Below are 12,327 nucleotides of genomic sequence, written 5' to 3'. Positions count from 1 at the left end.
CTCTTACTGTGGATTAACATGATGTTAGATTAACTAAAGACCACAATGTTAGATTAACTAAAGACCTGTGCCTGTACTAACCAGTCTGATCACTCAGCACATGGTTAGAATCTGTGCTGTAAGCTATAAGCTCTGTACTTCTGAAAGGCTGCATCCCGAATGAGCGGGAAAAGTGATGCCCTCTGTCTTTATAGTGAGTGTGCGCTAACTGGTGATTGGCTGCGGTGTTTGTGCATGTTGATTGGTCCTATTGCATGTCCATCAGTGTGTGTGTCTGCACCATGATATACTGGTGTATATTATGACAATGTCCATACAGGCTGACATTTTATCCAGTTTCAGCACAGGGACCTGAGTGTTGTCCACTCCACAAATTGTACCGGCCGAATGATTCCCAGGCTTTCCAAACTGATGAGCTCTTCCTTCAGATTTGTCAGCTATGTGTAGGGAACTGGGCGGGCCTTAAAGTACCTCAGTTGGGCCTCAGGGTCAAAGAGGACAGGAGGAAGAGAAAGGCCGATAGCCAATGCATCGTGGACCAGGGTGAATCTTGGCCATGGCACCTTTGATCTTACCCAGGCTATCCTGAAAGACTTCTGGGTTATTCTCCAGGACCTCGCATAATCCCCCAGTGCCAATCCTGAAAATCCGCTGCCAGTCCAAATGGAGCCTCTTCAGTCAATTACAGCCCAGCAGACTAGGGTGGGGTCCCCATGCTACTATCAAGGGCAACCGGACACACTGCTGTCCGTAGGCAACTGGGGTCATTGTCCGCCCATGATGGCTAACAGTTCTCCTGTGTACGTTGCCAAACATGCCTTAGTATTCCTCAAGTTCAAGTGCTGGATTCCCATCCTGACCTTCTGGTAGGTCTGCTGCCATATCCCTGAGACCGTAGCCCCTGTGTCTAGCTCCATTACAAGTGGGCGACCATTCACCTGGATGGTGACTTTGATGGGGCAATCCATGGCGCAGCGATGCAGCTTAACTGCATACACTCGTCTTCGTCAGGGTGCGCACGGTAGCACAGTGGTTAGCACTGTTACTTCACAGCACCAGAGTCCCAGGTTCGATTCCCGGCTTGGGTCACTGTCTGTGCGGAGACTGCACATCCTCCTTGTGTCTGCATGGGTTTCCTCCGGATGCTCCGGTTTCCTCCCACAAGTCCCGAAAGATGTGCTATTAGGTAATTTGGGCATTCTGAATTCTCCCTCTGTGTACCCGAACAGGCGCCGGAATGTGGCGACTCGGGGCTTTTCACAGTAACTTCATTGCAGTGTTATTGCAACCATACTTTTGACAATAAAGATTATTTTAAAAAGGTGCAAGGCCCTGGTTCTAGGCGGGTGCATTCCTCAGCCGAAGTAACATCTTGTTGGCTAATATGGCCTTCCTGGTCCCTGCGGTTCCTCCAACCACAGGAGCAGCACCTCGGTGAGTCCTCCTCCAGTGGTTCAAGGGGGACATTTCACCTGGCTGCAGCGGCCCTCAGCCAACAGGTCTGGCGCCAACATTGCTTGGGCAAGATCTGGGTCTCAGAGGCTTTGTTCCTAGGAAGTGCCGCTTGCCTGAATGGGGCGGGGGGGGGGGGGGGGGGGGGGGGGGAGTCCTGCACTATCCACCTGGAACTCCTGGACTCCTGCTTGGGCCTCAAAATTAAAAGAAGGGATGGCCTGTAATTGCAGTGCCCAGCCAGTTTGTGTAAGCGTGCATGAAACTCAGTAACGGACTGCCCTGGGCTTTTCTTGGCCATATTGAAGCGGTATCTTTGGACAATGACCGACGGGGTCTTAGTGGTCCACCTTATCCTAATCCTCAGGCTACCCCTCTCTTTTTCAAGCCCAGGACAGTGCCATGCACCATAAAAGATAAAGTGGAGGTGGAATTGGAGTGGCTGCAAAGGCTGGGAATTATCGAGTTTATTTAGTTTTCTCATTAGGCAGCTCCAATTGTACCGGTTCTTAAAAGTGATGGAACTATGCGTATATGTGGGGATTACAAACTTAACATTAATCACGTTCCAAGCTGGACGCCTACCCTTTACTGAGGTTGAAGATCTGTTTTCAACTCTGGCAGGAGGCAAGACATTCTTCATTTTGACATAATAATCTTTATTATTGTCACAAGTAGGCTTACGTTAACACTGCAATGAGGCTACTGTGAAAATCCCCTAGTCGCCACATTCTGGCGCCTAATCGGGTACACAGAGGCAGAATTCAGAATGTCCAATTCACCTAACAGCACGATTTTGGGACTTGTGGGAAGAAACTGGAGCACCCGGAGGAAATCCTCGCAGTCATGGGGAGAACGTACAGACTCCACACAGACAGTGACGGAAGCCGGGAATCAAACCCGGGCTCCTGGCCCTGTGAAGCAACAGTGCTAACCACTGTGCTACCGTGTCAACATGAGTCAAGTCTACCAACAGCTCTTGTTAGAGGAGGACTTACAACAGTAACCCACAGGGGTTTGTTCAAATACAACCGTCTGGTTTTTGGGGTGTCTTCTAGTCCTGCGATTTTTTAAAGGACAATGAACAATCTGTTGGTGGTAATTTGGGTGACATGGTAGCATGGACCCTTCAGTACTACTGCATTCCAATCGTTTTTAATTTAATAAATAATATTAGTTTCCAGTGCAAAGCTCAAGTTCAAATATTTTAAAAATGAGTTCATAATTTTTTTCAATACTTCTTTGATATGTGTGAGGAGCACAAGAGCAGTGGGAGGTATTCAGGAGTCAGAAGACATTAAATATTACTTGAATTGAACTCTGTTAACCCATGAAAACATTTTTTTGAAAGTTTGCAAATATTTGGCAATACTTACAAGAGGATTATTGGTATCATGCCAATGTTTCCATTGGGCAATGTAGAAACAATTCTAAAATTCCATCATATGACTTCTATTTTAAACAGAGCGAGTTAATAGCTCATCATTAGCAGCACAGTGCATTGGCATTGATAGAAGCATTTGTTTGATATCCGTGTGAGCTAAAGAATGACATTGTTAGGAGTTTTGATATTTTATTTTTGCTCACTTCACTCAATTTACCCAATTTGTTTCAGTTCATATCTGCCTGCTGTTACTTTCTACTGTGAGATTTGTGACTGAATGAAATCTAGATTGCTAATATTTCACAGAAGCCGTATTTAATTTGAAGGGAAGATCGGTTCACAATACAACAGTCTTCTCACAGGTAATTTCTTGCTTCATAATACCTTGGGGGTATCCAATAGAAAGGTTCACTTATTGCACTGCTTCTAAGTTTTCAAATCTAGAATTACTGCACAACCAGCATAAATCAGAGAGATCTGATAACCTTTATATAATCCTTTCTTTCTCACCACAGTCATAATTCCTTTCAAGGTTCTCTTCTTGAGGGCATCATAATGTGCATATCATATTATTTGTTGAAAGTTATGTTGTGTTTATCATGGCAACATTCTCAAGACATCATTACTGGCCAGGACTAGCAAGCACATATTTTACAATCAATGCGATTTGCTATGTGACAAAAAAGGTCTCAAACCTATTTTAACACCATCAAATTGTCAAGAAATATTAGACTTTTGAAAGATAGGGTTCAACACAGATAAATAGAAATGGATGAATAAGTATAGCCAGAATTTCAATATTAATTTCTATTTTCTCCCTTTCTTTTTATCCGAGCAGAACGTTTTGATGGTAATGGAGAAAGAGCATATGCATTTCATCACATCATTGTACATTGGTTATGTATGTGGAACTGTATGAATAGGCAATCTCAATTATTCATTCAGGTGTAAAACAGCAGAACATAACAACAGTGAGTTCTTCATGTAGCTCCCAGACCATAAACTGGCTGAGCTGACACAATATTCATGTTTACAGCATAATTAGATATGCTAATGTTTGTAGAACTGAATGACCCTTGACCCTAACAGGTGAAAATCTTTTCCTGTGTGACTTTTTTCTTTTTTCAAGTTCTGCTTCGCACTTCTGATGGCACAACAACAATTTGGGCTAAATAGTACCTTTAACCCAGTAACCTGCCAATGATAGATCAAACACTGAATGGTAAGTTAGGAAGAGTTAAGGTAGTTGAATGTGGACTTGCTTGAAGAGGTAGGTTCTGAAAATAGGAAGAGTTGTGACAAGGAATGGAATTTAAGAGCGAAGAACATTGGGGATGAATTTCTGTATAGGTTCTCCTAATTATTCACTAACTGTGGAAAAACAGCTGGAAAAACAGAAAAATATAAATGATGTTTATGTAATTTTTACCAACTTTCGATGGCTCTAGTGGTTGAAGGCCCTGCCACTCTGCCAACTTGGCTCATCTGGTAGTACTCTTGCTTCCAAGTCAGAAGTTTTGGTTTTAAATCCCATTCCAGTGTTTGAACACATAAGCTAGGCCAATAGTTCAGTGCAGTTCAGTTCAGAGTTACCACCAAGAGATGTAAATGTTTCTCCAAGTGGTGCAAGGAAATGTTAAGATCGTACATCACTATTTGAAGAAGAGCAGAGAATCCTGCCAATATCCTGTCCAATATTTTTCCCTTAAACATCTGATTAAACACCAACAACTTAATTGGTTATTTATTTGAAGTTCTGCTTGTTATACTTCAGAAAGTGCAAAATGCCTACCACATTAATCGAAAAAAAAACAAGTGGCTGAAATGTTTTGGAGTGTTTAAGAGAGAGGCAATAAGATCTTACATAACTGCAAATTCCTTCTTTCACCTGTGATGGAACAATAAACCTGGGACAGGAAAGCAGAGTGCTCTGCAGAATTGAACAGGCATCAGAGAAAGGCTTTAATTTGATGGATCTGCATACAATGATGGTGATTTTGAAGTTCTAATGATAAGGGTTTGGGAATCAATGAAGGTCAATGAGGAAAGAATCTTTGGCATCAGTTGAAGAAAATTGAATTTTGGATGAGTTGGAGTTTGTACAGATTGGGATAAATGTTATAAATGAAAAGCATTCATCAGTCAAACCGGCATAAGTAATATTTTTAACAGCAAGATGAAGAGAAACTGACCCGGTGAAAGTTCTTCTACAGTAGAACTATATCACTGAGGACTGACAAGAAATAAAGTTGCAATAAACTGAACTGCTCCTTAATTTTTGTTATTGAACTGATGTTATGCTTATTCTGGGATGTTCTGAAGAAAGTGCTAAGAAAATGACAGTTGAGTCTAGGAGTCAAAGACATGAGATGAATGAGCCAGGCAGGTACAAGAAATTTCCCTGGAAAATATATGGCTAAATTACAAGAACTCAGGCTGTAAACAAGTCATGCTGAGAAGCATTATTGGCATTGTTATAGAAAACATATAACAGCATTTGTTTTATATATAGGGCTGGATTCTCCAGTTCCCAGCTGCGTGTTTCCCAGCGGCACGCCATTCTCTGGCAGCGGAATTCTATCTTCCTGCCGCTTGTCAATGGGATTTCCCATTGAAGCCATCCCACACCGCTGAGAATCCCGTGGGCGGGGCTGCACTGCCGGCAGAAAAAGAGAATCCCACCGACTGGAAAATTCCAGTCCCTGTTCTTTTTAATAGAGTACACGTGTATCTCCAAAGTGTTTTTCTCAGGGAATCAAAAAAATAGACACCTTTATCCCATGCAATGTACAGAACATTATCAGGGCCACTGATTATAGTAATTGAAAAATTTAGATTGCATTTTTATTACACAATATTTTGTAAGTTTTAATGGTGTATTTTGATTAAATTCCATTATTATGTTCATATATGTCATTTTTATTCCTACTATATACAGCTCTAAAGATGTCAATAATCCTATCTCATCTTTTTTTAAAACGCTCCAGCAGACAGATAGTCATTACTGTGTCTGACAGTACTTTGGCGTTGTGAGGGTTGTATATTTAGGTAATGCTGTGGGTTGGTCTTCAGATATGGAACGTTGGGGATAGTGGTACTGAACTGTGAGAGGGTTCCTGGGTTTGGAATTACTGGAAGAATGATCTTAGTGTGAAAGGAACACAGCCTGCTGTTGAGAATAGCGCAGCAACAGAGGTTTTCACAGATGGGGAAAGACATGGGGTGATTGTCATGAATGGAGAGGAAGGAATGGTGAAACAAGTCAGGGGGCAAGGATGTAAGGGTAGGGGTTGGAGCACAGAAGATGGTAGGAGGAAGCACATAGAACGTGGAAGACAAGGTGCTCCTGTCGGGAAATGGGAAGAAGAAGATGCAATTCCTTCCATCGCACAACATTTAAGAAGTGATTTGTCCGAAGTTTGCTCAAAAATAGGCAGTGAACCGACAATATTTAAGTAACTCATAAGAACTGTTTGCATTAAAAAAATACAGGTCCCCACCAAGTGTGTGTGACTGCTTTAGGTAGTTCTGTTGCTATATTTGCAACTTTTATGACCTTTTGGTTTGTTTTTCACAACATCACACTCTTCTTGGAGTATAGCCTGAAGCAGTATAAGGTTTTTCAGGGTAGTTAGCACTGACAGCCACGGGATGAGCTATAGACATGTTTATACCAGCCAATGCGCAGGGAGTCTTAGATCGTAGGAGAGTTTCATGCCCTTGCTCAACCCATATGATGAAGCTGCTAGGTGTCAGCATATAATTTGGATCCAGAGCGACAGAGTGGAATTTAATGCCCTGCCCTCAGTGTGGAGACATTTAATTGGCAGAAAGGTGGCATTTGGGACCCTGTGTCTTCCTCTCTTCTAACCTGGTTAAATCTGGGCCAGGAAAACTTGTGCATAGCCTTCTCACCCTTCCGCCAATTGAGGCCCTTGTGTTAATAATTAATGCTCCCTTAAGGGCTTCATCCTGCTGCGGCTGGTATTCAGCCAGCAGCAGGTAGGGTGCTTGCCATGCTGAAAGCCTGAAAAGCGAATCTTGCCGTGGTTGCTTGCAGGCACCCAGAGGTAGTCCCTTGACCAAAGGCATGTTGTGGCTCATCAAGGGACTTGGCATCAGGAGGCCTGCTGAAAGCCATCTATCTGCCTCCTTGCTGCCAAACCCCTTGCCACTCAACAACAGATCCCAATCTGGGATCCAATAGGCAGCAGCCAGCCTCTGATTAGCCAGCAGACCCTGGGATTGGGGGGGGGGGGGGGAGCAAAGTATCTTGGTTCTGAGAAAAGCCCGCTGAGAGAGATAGGCCTTTCCCAAAGGATGCTCATGAGCTTCTCTCCCATGGCAGATGAGACCTATGTTGCCTGCGTTCAAGACCACCCCCAGTCTCCACTGGCTGGCTCTGTCTACATTGGAGTCAATTGCAGTGAGCCAGGAGCATCATGAACTGTTAAGCATCCGGCACAGAACCTGTTTCAGGCCTCTGCCGCTATTCTCTCGACATAGCAGGATTTGTGCCACATGCAACGTGGCTGGAAGATTACCCTCCAAGAGTGTGCAGAGTCAGAAGACAGAGTAGGGGTGAGCTAAAGATGTAATATTCCTGAATAACACAAGTCCGGAAAACTAAATACTTATTGCCATTTAAGTCGCAGTCCAAGAAACTAAATTGCCAAGTCAGCACTTGAGCACAAGTAGGTCTAGCTTGCCTTGTCACCCAAGGAATATAAAGGCAAAATAATTAATTAATAACTAATCACGACTGAGATTACAAAATCTCAGCAAAAGTTGTGATCCAGCACTTTCATGACCTAAGAACAATGCACTAATGTGGTTTAGACTCTTAACCAGTCCATTCAGGCAGCCATAGTTAAAATGATGGGTGTGGTTCTCCATTTAGGAGACTATGTTCTCCCACTGGAGCTGAATTGCATCTGATTTGTGACACACAATCTAACCACAATGTGTATAAACATCAAACTTTGATTGCCAGCTCCTGGACCACATCAAGGGGGGTTAAGTGCTTTCTGTTAGTTTCACAGCTGACTACTTTAAAGTCACGCAAGCGTGAAAGAAATGTCATTGGGCTACTTCTCTTGGAGCCAGTGGCTGAGATAATGCAATCGACAGTAAACAGACAAGTTGTGTGGGTATGTATTGTTAAGGTGTGATAGAAATAGTACAATGAAAATATGAGCAAGGAAATTATGTTCCAGGAGTTGAAATAAAGTTTGATATCTGCAGGAAGAGCATGAATGCATGATGCTTTTTGATGTAGATGGCATACATAGGATCATTGGCATCCTTGAAAAACATTATCCTCTGTTTTGGTTTCCCATAGAAGAATAGATAGTGATAACCAAATTATAATCTACTTATTTTGGATTGTACTGTCGATTCATTTCAGTGTCCTTTAAGTCTTTTTGCACAGCCACATACATGATAATTTAATGGGGACAACGTGCACATGTTCTATGCAAGAATTTTTGGATAGATACTGGGCAGCTCAGAAAGAACATTGGTGACAACTAATATTAGTTCCTGAGTCACTAAGAATACCAGAAAATTACTGTAAACAGCGACTCAATCCCACAGTGTACTCTAGAATTCCCAGGTTGAAATGTAATCATTCCAGTAATCAGATCCTCATAATTAAACCAGCAGGTGAGTGTTATTAAAATAGGTTAAGAAAATGTTTTTTTAATAATTCTTTCCTGGGATTGTTTTTTTTTATAATTCTTTCCTGGGAATTGAATGTGGGTGACAAGGCAAGTTCTCCATTCCTCCCTAAGAATGTGGTGGTGATCCGCCTTCTTGAACAGCAGACAATCTGGTGTACGTGTGTCCACAGTGCTGTTAGGAAAGGAGATCCAGATTTGTGATCTGGCAATGATGGAAGAATGATGATATAATTCTCAGTCAGAATGGTGTGTTATCTCGAGTTATCATCTGCAGGTAATGATATTCCAGGTGTTTGCGGTTTTGTCTTTCTGGTGGTATTGGTGACAGGTTTGCAAGATGCTGTTGAAGGAGATTTGGTGAGTTGCTGCACCTCTATGCTCTGGAGGGAGGGAGTGAACATAGGAGTATCAGAACGTTGGACTCAGGAGCTGGAGTAGGCAATTCGGTACTTCAAGCCTGTTCCACCATTCAATAAGATAATGGCTGACCTGGTTGTGTCTCAACTCCACTTTCCTGTCTGCCCCCATAATCTTTGATTCATTTGTCTGACAAAAATCAAACTCAACCTTGAATAAATTAAATGATCCAGCCTCCATTGCTTTCTGGGGAAAATAATTCAGCAGGTTAACAACCCGCTGAGAGAAAAACATTTCACCTAATCTCCATCTCGTATTCTTAAACTGTGGCCCTAGCTATGGTCTCCCCCGTTAGAGGAAACATCCTCCCAGTATTCATCCTATCAAGTCCCCTCAAGATCTTGTATGTTTTAATTAGATTCTCTCTCATTCTTCTACTCTCGAGTGGGTATAGGCCCAACCTGTTCAACCTTTCTTCAAAGATAAGACCTTCATCACAGGAGCGAGTCAGTGAAACTTCTTTGAATTGCTTCTAAAGTAATTATATACTTTTACAAATAAGGATATCAAAACTGTACACGGTACTCCAGATGTGATCTAACCAAGGCTATGTAGTAAAACGTCCCTACTTTTATATTTCATTCCCCTTGCAATAAACACCAACATTCTATTTGTTCTCTTAATCATTTGCTGTACCTGCATGCTAACCTGTTGTGCTTCATGAACTGTGACACCCAGGTCACTCTGTACCTCAGAGTTCTGTAATCTCCCTTCATTTAAATATTGTACTGCTTTTCTATTCCTCTTGCCAAAATGGACAAGTTCACATTTACCCACGTTATACCCTGTCTGCCCACCCATTTAACCTATCTATTTTGTTTTGCAGACTCTGTACCTCCTCTTCACAGCTTTCCTTCCTACCTATTTTGGTGTCATTGGCAAACTTAGCAACCATACACTTGATTCCTTCATCCAAATCATTGATTTGGATTGTAAATAATTGAGGACCCAGCAATCTCTGTGGCACTCCACTAGGTACAGATTGCCAACCTGAAAAAGACCAATTTATCCCTACTCCTGTCATCATGTGATCTGATCTTGGGTAGTAACTTTAATGTGGCACCTTATCAAATGTCTTTCAGAAATCCAAACGGACTGCACCTGTTCCATAATTTCCTTTAAGACCCGAGAACGCAGCCCATCTGATCCAGGGGACTTGTCAGCTTTTACATCTAATAGCTTTCCCAGCACCTTTTCCCTGCCGATCGTGAGTTCAGTCCTCCTTATCACCTCATGATCTTCAATTACCTTTGGGAAGTTTTTTAATCTTCTGCCATGAAGACAGACACAAAATACCTGTTCAATACCTCTACCATTTCTTTATTTTCCATTTTCAATTCCTTGGACCCATTCTCTAGAGGACCAACATTTATAGTTACTCTTTTCCCATTCAAATTCTTGTCGAATCACTTACTATCTGTTTTCATTATACTAGCAACTTTCTCCCGTACTTTGCTTTCTGCCTCCTAATTATCTTTTTAGAAATTGGGGTGAATTCTCCATTGCCCAACGCCGGTATTGAGATTCCAAATGGGGAATAGTGGGTCAGCTGAAAAACGGGATTGGGTGACAGGCACCAAACCTGTTTCTATGCTCTGAACCCCCACCAACAGCAGCAGAACACGACCTGCCCACACCAGTGTGAATACGTAAATTCAAGTAAAGCATGCATATGCCAACAATTAATGGGCTTGATGCCCGAGTCGCCGCCCCTGTCCTTGATGCCCGAGTCTCCGCCCCTGCCCTTGATGCCTGAGTCTCCACCCCTGCCCTTGATGTTTCAACCCCCTCATCAGGAACTCCACCAGGCTGGTTTTCATGTGATGTTGGCCAAGCCTGGTGCGGTGGTGCTCAAGGGGGGGGGGGGGGGTCAAGGCGGTCAGGGCACTGATGAAGTGCCCATCTACCACTGCCCAGCTGCTGCGGGGAGGGTCTTCCAAGGGTCCGGGGTGTTGGGTCCATCATACCTCCCTTCAGAGACCCCCATTAGAGATCAGTCTCTAGGGGCTGGTTTAGCTCACAAGGCTAAATCGCTGGCTTATAAAGCAGACCAACAGCACGGTTCGATTCCCGTACCAGCCTCCCCGGACAGGCGCCGGAATGTGGCGACTAGGGGCTTTTCACAGTAACTTCATCGAAGCCTACTCGTGACAATAAGCGATTTTCATTTCATTTCATTTCAGTCACCCCCATCAAAGACCCCCATCAGTTACCTTAATCAGATCCCCCATCAGAGACTCCCATCAAATCCCCATCAGTCACCCCTCCCTACAAGCTGAAGAGCAGTCCAGGCAGTGCAATGACAAATCACTGCAGAAACATTTCACCTTTTCTGACATCTGTTGCCTCAGACAAAAGTCTTTAAAGCTGCAGCTGTTACAAGTGTCAGAGGCTTCCTCTTGAAAGCCAAGTACACTTGAAAAGACTTCAAATCCCTGACAGCCTTTGAAATGCAAATCTTCTGTTCAATTTCACATAACAATAAATTTCACTAGCCAATGATTGACAGTGTTATTGTCCAGACACAGGTGTTTGGTGGATTGTTTATTCATCTTTCCATTGACACTTGAATGCATCTCCATTATGCTGCTTTGATGCTAACCACAATATTTATAAACTCTTGCTCTGATTGACCGCTCCTCACCACATTAAAAGCAGTTAAGTGGTTTCACTTCCTCTTTTTCGCAGTAGAAACCATTCAGCTTCTTTGATGTCGTGGGGAGCTACCAATTTGCTTGTGGCTGGGGTAAAAATCTAGAAATTATTACCCTTGATGTTCTCTACCTTAATTTAGCCATTAGTTTCTCATGTTCCCTCGGCAGATCCTCTTTTCTAGTCTTATCTATGTCTTCGGTACCGAAGTGGAACACACTAACTGGATCCCTCTGTCCTGCTTTTTCATGGTTTTTAACCCTCTGTCTCAAGATTGTGCTGTTTTAACCCCTGTCCCAAAGTTTCGCTGTTTGAACCTCTCTGTCCGAAGGTCTTGCTGATTTAACATCTTTGTCCTGTGGTTTCGCTGCTTTAACCTTACTCTCCTGAAGTCATGCTGTTTTAACCTCGCTAACTAAAGTTTTTGCAGCTTTAATCCCTCAATCCTAGTCTCACAATTTTAACCTCTCTGCCCCAGAATCTTGCTATTTTAACCTCTCTGTCGTGAAGTCTTGTTGTTTTAACCTCTCTGTCCCAAATTCTCATTATTTTAACCTTTCTGTTCCAAAGTCTTGCTGCTTTTTAATTGGTACATTTACAAATCACACTGACATCTAATGTTGGAAAAGCAGAAATGCATCCTCTGTTTTTTCAATTTCAGCAAGCTAAATCAGGCCCTCAAGACATCAGAAATGGTATGAACATGAATTTTGCTCAGTGGATTATGATGTTCAATTTAAA

General features: G+C 42.8%; 1 protein-coding gene across 1 annotated transcript in view; it reads right to left on the bottom strand.

Annotated features, from left to right (window-relative positions):
* The window catches only part of stard13b (StAR-related lipid transfer (START) domain containing 13b), a 636,160-nt gene that overhangs the window by 526,081 nt on the left and 97,752 nt on the right, over positions 1-12,327 (bottom strand). The window lies entirely within an intron of this gene.

Source organism: Scyliorhinus canicula, chromosome 14, assembly GCF_902713615.1.
Source record: "Scyliorhinus canicula chromosome 14, sScyCan1.1, whole genome shotgun sequence".
NCBI classification, from domain to species: domain Eukaryota; kingdom Metazoa; phylum Chordata; class Chondrichthyes; order Carcharhiniformes; family Scyliorhinidae; genus Scyliorhinus; species Scyliorhinus canicula.
The sequence above is the reverse complement of the archived record's forward strand: the minus strand, read 5'-3'. Positions and strand labels throughout refer to the sequence as shown.